The 17,310-nt window shown below is 41.8% G+C and overlaps 1 pseudogene; it reads right to left on the bottom strand.

Moving 5' to 3' along the window:
• Nucleotides 1-17,310, bottom strand: part of LOC132901251 (E3 ubiquitin/ISG15 ligase TRIM25-like) — a 53,948-nt pseudogene that overhangs the window by 18,169 nt on the left and 18,469 nt on the right.

Here is a 17,310-nt window from a genome sequence, read left to right as displayed (position 1 = left end):
ATGGCTCTTTGGAGGTCCGCATACACAAGCCAGCTGTTGGCGGGGAGCAACAGCATGGCAAGCTGCGCCTCACCCATCAGCAGGGGGAGAAAGCGCGCTGCACACTGTTCAACCGGCCAACCCCACGCCTCCGCTGCTTGCTCAAAGAGCATGAAGAAGGCTTCTGGATCATCGTGTGGATCCATCTTTGTTAGGGTGAGGTGGGGAGGGTCCGCTCCGGTGGCGGTTGTGGACCCTGCTGATGTGAGCAGGTGCCAGAACGCCTGGCGGTCTTTTTGTTGGGCCAGCATCAAAGCTTCGAACCGTTGTTCCTGCTCCTTCCGGAGGGCGATCAGTGCTTGATGCTGGTTCTGCTGTGCTGTGGCGAGGGCATGGATAAAATCTTTAAATGGCGAAGACTCCATGGGGCTGTTCCCTTCTATGCTCCCGGGTTTCGGCAGCACTGTAGAAACGGCCTGGATGTGGGTGGAGCACATAAGTATGTCAGGCTGTTATTTGCTTGTGAGTTTTCTTTATTTTGCTTTTCAGCACAACTCTGTCCATTGGGGACACACACACACACAGACTACGATTGTGTTCTGGTCCCCGATCTCCCCTCCTCTATTCCTCTCACTCCTTGTATAGGGCACCATCACTGTAAGAGACACAGACAAACACATGTTAATTGACAACAGGTGTAGTGATACGACCACTCACCTTCCCCAACTCTGCCCTCCATTCACAGACTGACGCTCAGCCACGACCCCGCTGCCACACACACACACACACACACACACACACACACATACATACATACATACATACATACACACACACACACACACACACACATACATATATATCTTATGTATTGCATGTCAGGTTGTGATGGTGGGGGTTTTTTTCAGATTATGTCATAAAGCTGCTCCCAGTGGTTTACTGAATATCCCCAACATGATACCACAAACGAGTGTATATTGATATTGTATACTGATGTATATTGATGCTAATGACTAATTCTACAGACTTTCAGACTTTATTAGGCTTTCGAAAAACAAACTTTCCTAATGAGCTAAAGATGAAGTGCATATATTTAACAATTATTCCAAGAAATTGAATCGTACATGAGCTGATAGTTGACGAGGCGCGTAGCACAATGAGATTGAGTGGAATAACTGTTTTATTCTATCCACATTCACTGGATTTTGAGAAACAGAGTTTTTTTATTTTTTGCAAATTTGATAAATAAAAGCTTTATACAAAACATCTGACAAAATAATTTCCATTTAGAATGTAAACAAACTGGCGAAATGACAGGAGCAATTGGTGAAAAATGCTATAATAATAATTCTTGAAAAATAAAAAAAGATACGTTCTTACCATCAAATACTTTCATTCCATATGCTGTTGATTGGTTTTTTTTGTATTTTTTGGGGTTTTGTTTTCGAGTAGAGTTTTTATTTCATCCTCAGTTGGTTTAGCAACACGCTCCACCATTTTGTTTTTCTCTAATCACGGTATATGAGCTGATATCCGAGTAATAGAGTAGCCAATCAGTGCATGTGATTGCTCATATCCAGTGAATGTGGATAATCTATTAAATGTTGTTTCAGCACTGAGGTAAAATAAACAAACAAACAAAAACAAAATGGGATTTTATTTCATTCCTTGGGCGGCATGGTGGTGTAGTGGTTTGCGCTGTCACCTCACAGCAAGAAGGTCCGAGTTCGAGTCCCGTGGCTGGCGAGGGCCTTTCTGTGTGGAGTTTGCATGTTCTCCCCGTGTCCGCGTGGGTTTCCTCCGGGTGCTCCGGTTTCCCCCACAGTCCAAATACATGCAGGTTAGGTTAACTGGTGACTCTAAATTGACCGTAGGTGTGAATGTGAGTGTGAATGGTTGTCTGTGTCTATGTGTCAGCCCTGTGATGACCTGGCGACTTGTCCAGGGTGTACCCCGCCTTTCACCCGTAGTCAGCTGGGATAGGCTTCAGCTTGCCTGCGACCCTGTAGAACAGGATAAAGCGGCTAGAGATAATGAGATGAGATGAATGAGATTTCATTCCTTTCTAACATGAGTAAAGTTGAAATGTCATTGCTTGTTACTCAAAAGTCTGACATTGATAAATGATGTTTAATCTGGGAATATAAGATATATGACTGTTTTAAGTTTTACTATTAATGCTTGTATTAATGCTTGTCATTCCGGAGAGGGAGCCTGAGAAACGGCTACCACATCCAAGGAAGGCAGCAGGCGCGCAAATTACTCATACGAAAAATAACGATACAGGTCTCTTTCGAGGCCCTGTAATCAGAATGCGCGTATCCTAAACCCATGGGTGAGGACCGCCCACTTGATCGCGAGGCACTCCTTTTCGATGGTGCTGTAGCGCCCCTCGCGTACCGACAGCTTTCTGCTGATGTACAGCACTGGACGGTCCTCCACCTCCTGGGACAAAACGGCCCCCAGCCCTCTGCCTGGCCGCACCGACCTCATAGAGCACCACATTGAGACGCCCCCGGGGGTGGTAGTGCGCAGCCGCCCTTACCGGCTACCCGAACACAAGAAAAATCACTCTCTCAGCCATGCACGCACGCACACATGCATGCACACACACAAGTCGTCTGGCTGGGGAGAGAGCTCACTTCCTCTGCTCTCTCTCTCTTTACATAGGGTGCGGTCTCCGGGAAGGCACACAAACACAGGTTAATTGACATCAGGTGTAGTGATTCTGCCACGTACCTTCCCTGACTCCGCCCTCTGGTCACAGACTGGCGCTTGACCACGCCCCCGCTGCCACAATAACCTTACCCAATAGTCACACTTAAATAAAATTAAATATATAAAATGGCTGGGAAATAACTCAAATCTACAGGAACCCACAAGAAAGATACCTGTTTTTTAAAATGTATTTATTTTAGCACAATTTGTGATTGTAATACAGTCTAACACTTGGGGTCATCCACCTCAGGCTAACTGATCCAAGCTAACGTGACAGGAAGACAGACTAGATACATGACTGGGAGATTGCCTGAAGATCATGCATTAAAATAAATGCCTAAAAATGTCATTGAATCTCGTCACAATCTAGTCAGAAGTTAAATTATTGAAATTAATGTTACACTTTCAGAAACTGACAAACTAAAAATAACTCTTATGGCAGTAGGCATGTAATGATATATCATACAACAATGAATTGCAATGCACATTTATGATGATTCAAATCTAAAAGTCTAAAGTCCTTCCTGCACCATATGGCGCATAAGGCAGCACCAATCTCCATTTCTGTAGCCCTCAGCCTCTCGCCTATTACATAGCTAGGGTTACAGTGGGGGGCTGGTCCTCTGGTAACTGTGAGAGATTCAAATCATTGAAATAAAAAAATGAATCATAATTATCAGGCAGCATAATCTCTTAATGTTTCCTCGCTGTAATTGTGTTGTTTAGACAGCAGAGGGGGCAATAATGTACAATCCAGAGAATACACATGACTTCACTATAGGTGGAAGTAACACAGCTCTAATACTACAAAAACATATACACAAAAAAAGAATCTAAAATGTAAAAGAGCTGTTGTGTGATTGACTGTAGAAATAGTTTTAATAAGAAATCTGGGGTAGGTTTCCCGATAATGTTGCCCTTTACAGCTAAAGGGCGAGTTGAGAGACTCTCTTAAGCAATGGACGTTGTCTCTGTACATGGTTTTCCTGAACTAACTCATAAGAAGGAGTCTTAAGAGCAACTTTGCTAAGATCGTCTTTGCAGCATGCGTCCCTGATATAGGCATTAGTAGCTGCTAAAGGCATTCATACTGTAGTCACTGAAAGCTTTAGTAGTTGCTAAATCTAGTTGATGAGGTCAGGTGGTTTTTGTTTTTAACCAAAAAACAATGAAATATAAAGTATTAAAATATGTTAATATATTGTATCATTGTTAAGCACTGCATATATAATGTGGTAATTAATTACTGAAACTACAGTGGTGCTTGAAAGTTTGTGAACCCTTTAGAATGTTCTATATTTCTGCATAAATATGACCTCAAACATCATCATATTTTCACACAAGTCCTAAAAGTAGATAAAGAGAACCCAGTTAAACAAATGAGACAAAAATATTATACTTGGTCATTTATTTATTGAGGAAAATGATCCAATATTACATATCTGTGAGTGGCAAAAAGTATGTGAACCTTTGCTTTCAGACCCCCTTGTGCAGCAATAACTGCAACTAAACATTTCTGGTAACTGTTGATCAGTCCTGCACACCGGCTTGGAGGAATTTTAGCCCGTTCCTCCATACAGAACAGCTTCAACTCTGGGATGTTGGTGGGTTTCCTCACATGAACTGCTCGCTTCAGGTCCTTCCACAACATTTCCATTGGATTAAGGTCAGGACTTTGACTTGGCCATTCCAAAACATTAACTTTATTCTTCTTTAACCATTCTTTGGTAGAACGACTTGTGTGCTTAGGGTCGTTGTCTTGCTGCATGACCCACCTTCTCTTGAGATTCAGTTCATGGACAGATGTCCTGACATTTTCCTTTAGAATTGGCTGGTATAATTCAGAATTCATTGTTCCATCAATGATGGCAAGCCGTCCTGGCCCAGATGCAGCAAAACAGGCCCAAACCATGATACTACCACCACCATGTTTCACAGATGGGATAAGGTTCTTATGCTGGAATGCAGTGTTTTCCTTTATCCAAACATAACACTTCTCATTTAAACCAAAAAGTTCTATTTTGGTCTCATCCATCCACAAAACATTTTTCCAATAGCCTTCTGGCTTGTCCACGTAATCTTTAGCAAACTGCAGACGAGCAGCAATGTTCTTTTTGGAGCGCAGTGGCTTTCTCCTTGCAACCCTGTCATGCACACCATTGTTGTTCAGTGTTCTCCTGATGGTGGACTCGTGAACATTAACATTAGCCAATGTGAGAGAGGCCTTCAGTTGCTTAGATGTTACCCTGGGGTCTTTTGTGACCTTGCTGACTATTACACGCCTTGCTCTTGGAGTGATCTTTGTTGGTCGACCACTCCTGGGGAGGGTAACAATGGTCTTGAATTCCTCCATTTGTACACAATCTGATGATGGATTGGTGGAGTGCAAACTCTATAGAGATGGTTTTTGTAACCTTTTCCAGCCTGATAAGCAACAACAATGCTTTTTCTGAGGTCCTCAGAAATCTCCTTTTTTCGTGCCATGATACATTTCCACAAACATGTTGTGAAGATCAGACTTTGATAGATCCCTGTTCTTTAAATAAAACAGGGTGCCCACTCACACCTGATTGTCATTCCATTGATTGAAAACACCTGACTCTAATTTCACCTTCAAATTAACTGCTAATCCTAGAGGTTCACATACTTTTGCCACTCACAGATATGTAATATTGGATCATTTTCCTCAATAAATAAATGACCAAGTATAATATTTTTGTCTCATTTGTTTAACTGGGTTCTCCTTATCTATTTTTAGGACTTGTGTGAAAATCTGATGATGTTTTAGATCATATTTATGCAGAAATATAGAAAATTCTAAAAGGTTCACAAACTTTCAAGCACCACTGTATGTCTAAAGTGAGCGGTGGCTGTTAGATTATGAGCGTACTCTGATAAGTTATTGCTAGTTGTTTGCACTATGGCAGCTGTTTTGGTTTGCTTGACCACCAGCTCTTTTACTGGAAGTTAAATCACTAAGTAAAGTCACATGACTGACACCCAAGAATACCCCTTGACTTCATAATATATACACATAATATTAACAAACTACAAGATTTACCCAAAATGAGCATGTACAAATCAGACAACAAAAGACAAAGAAGACAAGCTACTCTCAAAAAAAAAAAAAAGTCAGCAAAGGCTCATATGCAAAATGCAATCACAAAGCACATTACACCTTCAGGCTCTCCTGCCTTTATGTGATATGCTCTACGGTGCCTTGAAAAAGTATTCATACTCCTTGAACTTTTTCACATTTTTCCACCTTACAACCATGAACTTAAAAGTTTTTTTATTGAGATTTTATGTGATAGACCAACACAGAGTAGCACATAATTGTGAAGTGAAACGAAAATGATAAATGGTCTTCAAAATTTTAAACAAATAAAAATCTGAAAAATGTGGTGTGCATTAGTATTCAGCCCCCTGTACTCTGATACCTCTAAATACAATCCAGTGCAATCAATTGCCTTCAGAAGTCATCTAATTAGTTAATAGAGTCCTACTGTGTGTAATTTACTCTCAGCATACACTTGTTCTGTGAAGGCCTCAGTGGTTTGTTAGAGAACACTGAAGAACAAACAGCATCATGAAGACCAAAGAACTCACCAGACAGGTCAGGGATAAAGTTCTGGAGAAGTTTAAAGCAGGGTTAGGTTATAAAAAAATATCCCAAGCTCTGAACATCTCAAGAAGCACTGTTCAATCCATCATTCAAAAATGGAAAAAGTATGGCACAACTGCAAACCTACTAAGACATGGCCGTCCACCTTAACTGACAGAGCAAGCAAGGAGAGCACTGGTCAGAGAAGCAGCCAAGAGGCCCATGATCACTCTGGAGGAGCTGCAGAAATCCACAGCTCAGGTGGGAGAATCTGTGCACAGGACAACTATAAGTCGTACACTCCACAAATCTGGCCTTTTTGGAAGAGTGGCAAGAAGAAAGCCATTATTGAAAAGACAGGCATAAGAAGTCCCGTTTGCAGTTTGCCAGAAGCCATGTAGGGGACACAGCAAACATGTGGAAGAAGGTGCGTTGGTCAGATGAGACCAAAGTTGAACTTTTTGGCCTAAATGCAAAGCGCTATGTGTGGTGGAAAACTAACACTGCTCATCACCCTGCACACACCATCCCCACTGTGAAACATGGTGGTGGCAGCATCATGCTATGGGGATGCTTTTCTTCAGCAGGGACAGGGAAGTTGGTCAGAGTTGATGGGAAGATGGATGGAGCTAAATACAGGGCAATCCTGGAAGAAAACCTGTTGGAGGCTGCAAAAGACTTGAGACTGGGAAGGAGATTCACCTTCCAGCAAGACAATGACCCTAAACATACAGCCAGAGCTACAATGGAATGGTTTAGATCAAAGAATAATCATGTGTTAGAATGGCCCAGTCAAAGTCCAGACCTAAATCCCATTGAGCATCTGTGGCAAGACTTGAAAATTGCTGTTCACAGACACTCTCCATCCAATCTGGCTGAGCTTGAGCTATTTTGCAAAGAAGAATGGGCAAAAATTTCAGTGTCTAGATGTGCAAAGCTGGTAGAGACATACCACAAAAGACTTGCAGCTGTAATTGCTGCAAAAGGTGGCTCTACAAAGTATTGACGAAGGGGGGCTGAATACTAATGCACATCACATTTTACAGATTTTTATTTGTTTAAAATTTTGAAGACCATTTATCATTTTCGTTTCACTTCACAATTATGTGCTACTCTGTGTTGGTCTATCACATAAAATCTCAATAAAAAACTTTTAAGTTCTTGGTTGTAAGGTGGAAAAATGTGAAAAAGTTCAAGGGGTATGAATACTTTTTCAAGGCACTGTAAGCTACTATTGTTCTCGCCAGTAGGTTCCTTTATAGTATACTGTCATGCATGCAGATGACTCAACCCCCCACACCCACAAGCAGGAAAGTGCAGAGTACAACACTGGTAGATTTACAACCTTGATTCCAAAAAAGTTGGGACAAAGTACAAATTGTAAATAAAAACGGAATGCAATGATGTGGAAGTTTCAAAATTGCATATTTTATTCAGAATAGAACATAGATGACATATCAAATGTTTAAACTGAGAAAATGTATCATTTAAAGAGAAAAATTAGGTGATTTTAAATTTCATGACAACAATACATCTCAAAAAAGTTGGGACAAGGCCATGTTTACCACTGTGAGACATCCCCTTTTCTCTTTACAACAGTCTGTAAACATCTGGGGACTGAGCAGACAAGTTGCTCAAGTTTAGGGATAGGAATGTTAACCCATTCTTGTCTAATGTAGGATTCTAGTTGCTCAACTTTCTTAGGTCTTTCTAGTCATATCTTCCATTTTATGATGCGCCAAATGTTTTCTATGGATGAAAGATCTGGAGTGCAGGCTGGCCAGTTCAGTACCCGGACCCTTCTTCTACGCAGCCATGATGCTGTAATTGATGCAGTATGTGGTTTGGCATTGTCATGTTGGAAAATGCAAGGTCTTCCCTGAAAGAGACGTCGTCTGGATGGGAGCATATGTTGCTCTAGAACCTGGATATACCTTTCAGCATTGATGGTGTCTTTCCAGATGTGTAAGCTGCCCATGCCACACGCACTAATGCAACCCCATACCATCAGAGATGCAGGCTTCTGAACTGAGCGCTGATAACAACTTGGGTCGTCCTTCTCCTCTTTAGTCCGAATGACACAGCGTCCCTGATTTCCATAAAGAACTTCAAATTTTGATTCGTCTGACCACAGAACAGTTTTCCACTTTGCCACAGTCCATTTTAAATGAGCCTTGGCCCAGAGAAGACATCTGCGCTTCTGGATCATGTTTAGATACGGCTTCTTCTTTGAACTATAGAGTTTTAGCTGGCAACGGCGGATGGCACGGTGAATTGTGTTCACAGATAATGTTCTCTGGAAATATTCCTGAGCCCATTTTGTGATTTCCAATACAGAAGCATGCCTGTATGTGATGCAGTGCCGTCTAAGGGCCCAAAGATCACGGGCACCCAGTATGGTTTTCCGGCCTTGACCCTTACGCACAGAGATTCTTCCAGATTCTCTGAATCTTTTGATGATATTATGCACTGTAGATGATTATATGTTCAAACTCTTTGCAATTTTACACTGTCGAACTCCTTTCTGATATTGCTCCACTATTTCTCGCCGCAGAATTAGGGGGATTGGTGATCCTCTTCCCATCTTTACTTCTGAGAGCTTCTGCCACTCCAAGATGCTCTTTTTATACCCAGTCATGTTAATGACCAGTGTTGGGGAGTAACGAATTACATGTAACGACGTTACGTAATTTAATTACAAAAAAAGTGTAACTGTAATTCGTTACAGTTACAACAGGAAAATATGTAATTCAGTTACAGTTACTTATGGAAATATTGAGAATTACAATTTTAGTTACATTTGAAAAACAAAAACCTTTGCGACATGAGCAAGGATATTTTTATTGCTTTGCGCATAATTTTGCCGTTTCCCGCCACGGCTCCTTGTCTGTCCTGGGTTTTCCTATCATGTTTGCCAGCAGCAGCGCCACTCTGTTTCTGTGCTTGAACACTAGAGCAGCAAGAAGCGCGCGGTTCAGTTCAGCTCAAGCAGCAGTCAGGGCCGTAACTACCATTGAAGACACCGAGCTCATGTCCTCGGCATTTTTTTCCCACGGTTTTTTTTTTTCACTCAGAAATGTGAAATTAATATATGATGAAAATTGTTCTGACTTTGATCGGTGGAAAATTCTAAATTCAGCTTGCATCCCCCTGTTCTCATTTGTTTGTCTAAAAATAAAGTCCACATAATCATTTTTAAACGAAGCTGAAATATCCGACATTGGAAACATTTCATATTAGGCAGCCTCGCGATAGTCAGCTAAGCACCACGGGATATACAAGAGCTGAGAAGTGTTCTCATCAAGGTCCGACTCCGCAGCCAGTCAGTTTGTCAATTAGTCGTGGAATCTGAAAGTTGACATAAGATGAAGAAGTCTACTACACTAAAACAACCAAACTCAGCTCTGGAAAGTCAACAAGTGAGAGAAAAAGAAAGAGGGAAGAAGGGGAGTTAATTTTGCCAGTCCGGAATGCTTATGATCATTAACAGTGCAATTTTAATTAGCATTTCAAGCAACAACAGTCGAAGCCACTTAGCTAGATAGGATTTTCGTTTTCCAGGCGGCACAAACTCTTTTATTCTCTCTCTCGATTTGATTTGGTGCGTTTCAGATCAGAAAAGGCTGGACAGTCGTGACCTGTTGTTTATGAAGTTATTGGGTGCTGACGAGACTTGAGCTATTTTGCTAACTTACCAGACTATAGGCTAACGTGAACACAAGACACTATTGTTTTGATCATTGGTTGTATTTTCGAACGGAAATGAAAACGGGTAGCAAACTTATTATGTTCACATTTTATTTACAACATGATGTACCGCCTCTGACTGCTTTCTGTCAATCATGAGCAGCCCAGCCGCGTTCACAGCTCCTCCTCCAATCACCAGCTGGAGATGAGCCTCCTCTCGGGAAGTCTTGTCCCGCCCCTCTTATTGACTCCCATCTCCAGTGAGGCTCAGTCTCCGAATGGAGCGTTTTAGTCGGTTTTGTCCAATAACCGTCTAGTATTTTGCTATTGAAAAGGGCAGATATTTTTTAAAAAGCAATTGAAGTCCATTCAGGCTCGGCTAGATTGCGTTGTCACTCTCACCCACTCACACTCACTCACTCTTACACACTCACACTCCATCACTCACTCAAACTCTCACTCACTCACTCACTCACTCACTCACAAACTCTCACTCACTCACACTAACTCACTCACTCAAACTCTCACTCACTCACTCTCACACACTCACACTCCATCACTCACTCAAACTCTCACTCACTCACTCTCACACACTCACACTCCATCACTCACTCAAACTCTCACTCACTCACTCTCACACACTCACACTCCATCACTCACTCAAACTCTCACTCACTCACTCTCACACACTCACACTCCATCACTCACTCAAACTCTCACTCACTCACTCTCACACACTCACACTCCATCACTCACTCAAACTCTCACTCACTCACTCTCACACACTCACACTCCATCACTCACTCAAACTCTCACTCACTCACTCTCACACACTCACACTCCATCACTCACTCAAACTCTCACTCACTCACTCTCACACACTCACACTCCATCACTCACTCAAACTCTCACTCACTCACTCTCACACACTCACACTCCATCACTCACTCAAACTCTCACTCACTCACTCTTACACACTCACACTCCATCACTCACTCAAACTCTCACTCACTCACTCACTCACTCACTCACAAACTCTCACTCACTCACACTAACTCACTCACTCAAACTCTCACTCACTCTCACACACTCACACTCCATCACTCACTCAAACTCTCACTCACTCACTCTCACACACTCACACTCCATCACTCACTCAAACTCTCACTCACTCACTCACTCACTCACTCACTCACTCACTCACTCACTCACGCACACACATACACACAAAATACTTTTGTGATCGTGCAGTTTTGAAATTGTTAAAATAAACATGTTCACCTATGTACATGTTCATCTTGTTGGGCTTGTGATTTTGACTCGTTTCCAAAATGTATGAAAAGTCACCATATTAGGACTTTTTTTTTTTGGCAAATAAGATGTATCGCAATGTTTGACCTCGGTATTTGAAAAATCCTGGTTACGGCCCTGGCAGCAGTCATGTCAGACGCCTTCAAGCATTGGAAATTTAAGAAGCATTTCATCTACATCACTGAAAATGGCTCAAATTTAACTGTCCAATGCAAGCAGTGTTTGCCGGCCATCAAGAAGTTGTCCACATCGAAGCAGTCTATGTCAAACCTAAGGAAACATTTAGAGGTAAGTGCAACTCACTGGTTTATTTCCGATCAGAAGGCATTCATTTTGAGGTTGTAAGCACATTAACAGCAAGGTAGGCTATGCTGACGAAATATGTTGAACTACCAGCTCTAGAACAACTGACACCCACCTACATACCATCGTTGTTATTAATCCCAGTGGGCAACATAATATAATGATGTACGATTGATTCAATGTCATATATCACAACAACGGTTAAGCACACATGTCGTTTCCCTAGTTAGCTACGTGCTAGGCTACTGCCATTCACTTGAATGTGTTTATTGTTTATTGTATTTTTTTGTAATCAACATTCCATTGACTCTTAAATGTTCAATGACTGACTACCCATCGTCAGTCTTAATTCTTGATGGGCTGTATTGTGCCATGTTTCATTTTACAAGCAAAGAGAAAAACAAGAAAAATAAAATGTGATGTAAAAGTCTCACTTTGGTTATTTATTACTAGATTAAAGTAGAACACTTCATTGTCATTGCACATGTATGAAGTAATGAAATGCAGTTTGGCATCTAATCAAGTGCAACACGTGCAGACTGCACATAATGCAGTATTTAGAGACAAAATGCCGTTATTTACAGCTAGTGTAAGTAAAGATGGTTATATGTGCAGAGCATGTATGCGCAGAGTATGTACAATGTAGTTATGGCAGTACAATGCACAGAGCAATGAAAAATAGCATGGTATAAATAAATGTGATGAATACAGATGGAATCATTATACAGGTAATCCTATACCACTGTAGATAGGGCTATACAGATGTGAATTGAAGAGGAACACTATATGGATGGTAAGGTGTGGATAGAGGGGAACGAAAGACTGGTCTTTGGGAAGAGTTCAATAAGGTGACCGCTGTGGGAAAGAAGTGGTTTCTGAACCTGCTTGTGTAGTCTGCAAACTGTGAAAACAGTAGAGCCTAGGGGAGGAACAGAAGAGTATGGCCCCTATGACAGGAGTCTGAGAATCACATGCACGGTGCAAGCATCTCTTATGGACCTCCTGTGATTGCTTGTCAGCAATTCCCTCTCAGCTTAGTACTGCTTTAAGGTTCACACTGTCGGTTTTCAAAAATTAAATGGTGAACATGGGTCAATATTCATTAAAACCTTAAAGTAATTAAAAAGTAATCCAAAAGTAACTAGTTACATTACTTTTTAAAAGTAATTGAAAAAGTTACACTACAATTACATTTTAAACAAGGTAACTTGTAACTGTAACGAATTACATTTTTAAAGTAACTTACCCAACACTGCCGAGGAACAGATCCTTGTTTTGCTTAGAAATCAAATTCAAAAATAGATAAACTTAAATAGACTTTTTTTTTAATATCTTGCTACACCATGAAATTTTTAAACCATCTGAAATCCAAGTAAAAAAAGATTATAAGCATTATTTTCTGTTCACCTGCATGATTGGGGAAGTCATGGCCTAAGGTTAGAGAAGCAGCTTTGGGTCCAAAAGGTTGCCGCTTTGATTCCCTGGACCAGCAGGTATGGCTGAAGTGCCCTTGAGCAAGGCACATAACCCCTAACTGCTCCCCAGACTGCTCAGGGTGTGTTGTATGTCGCTCTGGATAAGAGCGTCTACTAAATGCCTGTAATGTAATTGAAACAGTCCACTTTCAGTGAGCCTGTTCCAACTGTAGTCTGAGATTCCTATTCTTGTTCTCGATGTGATCTACTGCTGTTGTAGCCCATCCACATCAAGGTTCAGCATTTTGTGCATTCTGAGATGCCTTTCTGCTCAATATCGTTGAAAAGAATGGTTATTTGAATTACTGCAGCTGTCCTGTCCTTTGGCTTATTGTGCTGCTTGACTGTGAAAATTGACTTAAGTCTGAGGTCCTATGTACTCTTGAAAAAGTTTTCCTCAAGGATGTTTCTGAAATTTGATCTGTTTATCTTTCCCTCATTGACCATGATAAGCCTCTTGGGCTTTGCTACTGGGAAACATCACAACAGCATGATACTACCACCACCAAGCTTCACTTTAAAAATGGAACTGGTCAGCTGATGATACAGCCTAAGTTGTTTCACATGTAATGCTTGGTATTTAGGCCAAAGTGTTGAATTTTGCTTTCATCAGATCATAGAATTTCATTTCTCCTGGTCTGAGAGTCCTTTAGATTCTTGGCCCCAGCTCCAGGAAGAGTCTTGGTGGTTTCAAACATCTTCTATTTAAAAACAATGGAAGCCACTCTGTTCTTTGGGAGCTTCAAAGTTGTAGACATTTTTTGTTCCTTTCCCCACATCTGTGCCTTGGCAAAATCTTGACTCAGAGGTCTATAGAGAGTTACTCTGAGCACCTTGTACCATCAGTTGTGGGACTTTTTATAGACAGAGGTGGTGTTTGTTTTTTTTGTTCTGTTTTTGTTTTTTGTTTTTGTTTTGTTTTTTTCTAAATCATTTCCAATTCACAGAATTCATCACAGGAAAACTTTAATCAGGTTGCTGAAACATCTCAAAGATGGTCAGTAGAAATGACCATGAGCTTAATTTCCAGTGTCATCAAAAAGCATTTGAATTTTTAGGCGAATTTGATCACATCACATCACATCACATCACATTATCTCTAGCCGCTTTATCCTTCTACAGGGTCGCAGGCAAGCTGGAGCCTATCCCAGCTGACTACGGGTGAAAGGCGGGGTACACCCTGGACAAGTCGCCAGGTCATCACAGGGCTGACACATAGACACAGACAACCATTCACACTCACATTCACACCTACGCTCAATTTAGAGTCACCAGTTAACCTAACCTGCATGTCTTTGGACTGTGGGGGAAACCGGAGCACCCGGAGGAAACCCACGCGGACACGGGGAGAACATGCAAACTCCGCACAGAAAGGCCCTCGCCGGCCCCGGGGCTCGAACCCAGGACCTTCTTGCTGTGAGGCGACAGCGCTAACCACCGTGCCACCGGCGAATTTGATATTGTAGTTATTTTAATATATTTAATGAACTTGTGAATGGCTTTTTTAAATTATTATTATTTAGGTTTGTTTGTTTGTTTGTTTGTTTGTTTGTTTGTTTGTTTGTTTGTTTGTTTGGGGGCAGATTGATGTGAATACTTTCAGGGTGCATTGAAAATGAACTAGACCAACAGAATATTTTTCATTACATTATAATAAATATTTTAATAGTACTTCCGGTTAAATAGCATGTCTGTCTGATAAATGTATTTTTTTTCAATAAACATCCTACATTCTGCATTATTTATGTAACATATGTAACTTTTTAATCTATAGAAAATATGCAGTTAGGTAATAATAATATTAAGAAGAAGAATTTAAAATTAGCATTACATTATTACATTTTATGTGTCAGTAACAGCACTGTAAACCTGAGTTTGGAGCAGTCTCTAAACATGGCCACTCCAGACTACACTTCCATGATTCACAGCCCGCTCCCCCAGAGTTTTAACTACATCATCTGTCTCCAATTATCCCACAATCACCTTCCCTATATAAGCTCAGCAGTCACAATCACACCTTGAGAGTATCATTCTATGTCCCATACCTGGCTATGGACCCTTTTCACGTGACGTCACGACAAACGCGGCCGCCATTTTGGACATGTACTACCAGTAGTTTACCACAGCCAGCATTGAGGAACGGCAGCAAAGAAAGTGTTTATTTTCAGCAAGACTTCCATCATGCCACTATATTGTTGTGCACCTGGATGTAGTAACCATCAACAAACAAGGCAAGGGTTATCATTTTATCGGATCCCGACGGAGAAGATGGATAGCGGCCATTAACAGATTGGCAGCCCTCGGCATACCAGCGCTTGTGTAGTGACCACTTTGTTGGAGGTAAGACGAATAAAATTAGCCAGAAAAGGCATTACATTGCTGTTAACATTCTGTGGCGGCAAGTGTGTAACCAAATAGGCTAAAATAACCCATTGTAACCTCTTTGTTCTTCTGTAGTAGCTATTAGCTAACGACATTAGCTAGCGTTGTGTTCCTTTGCTGTTGGTAGACTGTAGGACAGATCAGAGGCAGTGTCCTACAAACAGCGCTTAATTTGAGGGGGAGCAAGCCGGAGCGCGCTCCAGAACCTCGGGCGTTGGCTCCGGCAGCTATTTACACTGGATCCAGTGATCCGACACCTCTTTTGACTATGTAACAAAAATAATAATAATAATTAAATAAAAAAATGCAAGTTTATTTAGTGTTAATGTCTGATTTTGATATCTGTCTTGTTGGTGATTTTCTCTCATGAAACGACATCCACAAAATATCTGCAAATGAACTTAATTTGCAGTGTTATTACAAAACATGCCCAGAAGCGCCGCACCCCGCCCCCTTTTTTTCCGCACCGGAGCCGCTCATCCTCTGCGCTCCGGGACCTCCCACTTTACAAATTAAGCACTGCCTACAAATAAGTGTTCAAAACAATAGGAGCATGTATTTGTCTCTTAAATCCAGGCCGTTCCCTGTAATCTGTCACAACGGTTGGAGAAAGTAATGGCAAATAGCGAGTGCACAAACCATAGAAGGTAAACTGTACACAGCGCCAGGGCAGTGTGATGGTATGTCTACTTTTAGATTGTGTTAGCTTATCAATGAACACACTCGTCACTCGACGAGTTTCACGTCTTTACGACGGATACTTAAATTTGTGTTAGGTATTATTGTTGCAGTCTAAGCAGTCATTGTAGCAGCTAGATGAGCGAGAACCGAAAGGGTCTGTGCCATAAACCGTTATTTCTGTACGGCGTTGCTAATGTGTCATTACTGTTGTTATTTCTCCCTCTGCTCGCCCTGTAAATGCCCTACGTCGCTGGATAGCGAAGGTGTTTTCTGCATCTTGCTCTTTTTTTCTTGTATGTTCTCCGTTTGTCGCCTTCCTCGCATTCAAACCAATTCGAGCCGAAGTCCGCTACATGTCCAAAATGGTGGTCGCGTTTACGAAGGTCACGTGACTGAGAAGGGTCTATACCGAGCTGTTTGTTTTCCTGACTGACTTCCTGTTAAAGACCACTGTTCTCATTTTTTTTCGACCTTGTTTCCTCATCTTCCCTGCTTAACCTTGTTTGCTGAACTGTCGACCTCTGCCCATTTCCTGATTATGATTTCTGCTTCATGATTTGGCTTCATCTGCAGTTTGCGCCGTACCCGCTCTCCCCTGCATCTGCATCCATAAGTGCCTGCACTCTGACAGCATACTTTGCCAGATGGATGTAGAAGAGGAGGCCAAGCAGATTGTAATCCACATGCAGGGGCATTTGTTAGGAGAGCACCAGCAGATGATCAGCTATCTCAACACCAGGATAGCACAGCTCACTGCTGTAGTGTCACAGGCCATCCTCACATGCCCCTCATCACCCATTGGTGCATCCTGAAGCATTCCTCTGCCAGAGAAACTTTCTGGGGAGGTTTCCAATTGTAATAGGGTCCTTCTTCAATGTACCTTGTATTTTTCGTCTCTCACGGGGGTCACCGATGAGCACAAGATCTCTCAGATCATCAGACTTCTCACCGGTAAAGTTCTCCAGTGGGCTAGCATGGTATGGATGCATGGGGTGAACACACCACATCATATGATTGTTTTCTGGAGCTTTTCAAGAGAGTTTTTGACCATCACCCTGAGGGAGTACAAGTCAGAGAGAGTTTGTTGACGATCTGACAAGGAGAAAGGAGCGTCGCGGAGTATGCACTGGACTTCCACACCTTAGCTGCTGCCAGTGGCTGGAATGAGCC

Source organism: Neoarius graeffei, chromosome 17 (genome assembly GCF_027579695.1).
Source record: "Neoarius graeffei isolate fNeoGra1 chromosome 17, fNeoGra1.pri, whole genome shotgun sequence".
NCBI classification, from domain to species: Eukaryota; Metazoa; Chordata; class Actinopteri; order Siluriformes; family Ariidae; genus Neoarius; species Neoarius graeffei.
The sequence above is the reverse complement of the archived record's forward strand: the minus strand, read 5'-3'. Positions and strand labels throughout refer to the sequence as shown.